The 1,935-nt window shown below is 44.0% G+C and overlaps 1 pseudogene; it reads right to left on the reverse strand.

Moving 5' to 3' along the window:
• Positions 1 to 207: 207 nt before the first annotated feature.
• On the reverse strand, positions 208 to 1,613 carry LOC143676345 (farnesyl pyrophosphate synthase-like; annotated as a pseudogene).
• Between the last annotated feature and the right edge of the window lie 322 nt (positions 1,614 to 1,935).

Genomic DNA, 1,935 nt, shown 5'->3' on the forward strand with positions numbered 1-1,935 from the left:
AACACAAAAATTACCCCTCAAATTGATATCACATCAAATTATACCACATCAATCACCCAAACACAACAAAATATGGAAACCTTTTTGTTTCCTAGGGAAATTTGGTTTCCAAGTAACTCTTTGATCACAGTTACTTTTCAGTTTTTTTATTTTATGGTGAGACTAATTTATTAAGAGCCTCCTCTCCCCCACCTCACAGTCTCTGGGTCACTTTTTATGCTTGTAGATCTTGTATGCCAGTCCCAAGAAGATCATCAGGGGCAGGGGCTTAGTGTGCTGCTCAGTGAGACCTGGAAGGTGGCTGTAACTGTGTTCTAGTTTGCTAGCTGCTGGAATGCAACACACCAGAGACGGACTGGCTTTTAATAAAAGGGGATTTATTTTGTTAGTTCTTCAGAGGAAAGGCAGCTAACTTTCCACTGAGGTTCTTTCTTATGTGGGAAGGCACAGGATGGTCTCTGCTGGCCTTCTCTCCAGGCCTCTGGGTTCCGACAACTTTCCCCGGGGTGATTCCTTTCTGCATCTCCAAAGGCCTGGGGTAAGCTGCAAGTGCTGAGATGAGGAATGCAGAGCTGCTTGGGCTGTGCTATGTTGCGCTCTCTCATTTAAGCACCAGCCAATTAAGTCAAACGTCATTCATTGAAGCAGGCATGCCTCGTAGCCAACTGCAGATGTAATCAGCAGCAGATGAGGTTCATGTACCATTTGCTCATGTCCATAGCAACAGAACTAGGTGCCTTCTCCTGGCCAAGTTGACAACTGACACAAACTGTCTTTCTTGTACTGCACAGAGACAGCTGGCAGCTCCAACTCCTGGTACAGTGCCTTCACCCAGCCACCTTCTCAGCCTCCTTCTACAGGTAATTCTCCTGAAGGATCAGGTGCTGTTCTGGAGAGGCCTGTTGCAGACAGTGAACCACCAACCAGCAGCATATGTCTTGGATGCAGTGCCAACCTTGCCAGTCACAGTGAGGTCCCCAAAAAGGTCAAGGTAATCATCCTGAATCTGAAGGAACTCTCCCATCTCCAGAAGGATCTTCTTGGCACTGGTGAGCTCGCTCTCCCCATCAATGCCCACTATATATACGGCAACAGCTACGGAAGGTAGAAGGTGTAGAGAGCTAGCTTGTACTTGACAATGGATTAGTAAGTACCTCTTTTCAGTTAATTTGCCAAGATCCACGTTGCTCTGGGGGACCATGATGAAGCCCAAGTTCTGCCTGATTTCAGTCTGATAGGAAACCTGCAGGAACAGCTCAATCAGATTCAGATAATAGGGCTACTCCAGGCAGTAGAGCTTCAGCAGACAGTAGATACGTACTTCCAGCCACACAGCATCATTAATAGAATCCAAGCCTATGTCTGGTTTCTGATACTAGCAGGGCTGTCCCCACTGGGAACACTGTCCATTTTGTTGTCTGACACTAGGAAAAAACGTTGGAGCTCCTTGAGCTGACAATAGAATCTCCTGCCTCTGGGTGCCCTATCTCATCCTCAGTTAGCACCTTGAGAATCTGGGAGAAGTGCTGGATGAAATTCTGCTTTTCCTATGTGTAAACATCGGATTTTTAATCTCTATTCATTCTGAGGAAGGAGCAAAGTGCTCTGTTCCTCGATGCTTGTTGTTGCTTGGTCCACAGTTACTTTAAAAAAAAAATTTTTTTTTATTGTGATATCTTCACACACCATACAGTCCATCCAAAGTATCAATGGCTCACAATATCATCACATAGTTCTGTATACATCATCATGATAATTTTTAGAACATTTGCACCATTCTAGAAAAATAAAGAGAAAAAAGAAGAAATCCACACATTCAATACCCCTAACCTTCACTCTCATTGACCACTAGTATTGCAATCTACCAATATTTTACCCCATACCTCCATTATTTATTTATTTTTTGACCATATTTTTTGCTCATCTGCAACATAG

Source organism: Tamandua tetradactyla, chromosome 3 (genome assembly GCF_023851605.1).
Source record: "Tamandua tetradactyla isolate mTamTet1 chromosome 3, mTamTet1.pri, whole genome shotgun sequence".
In the NCBI taxonomy this organism is placed as follows: Eukaryota; Metazoa; Chordata; class Mammalia; order Pilosa; family Myrmecophagidae; genus Tamandua; species Tamandua tetradactyla.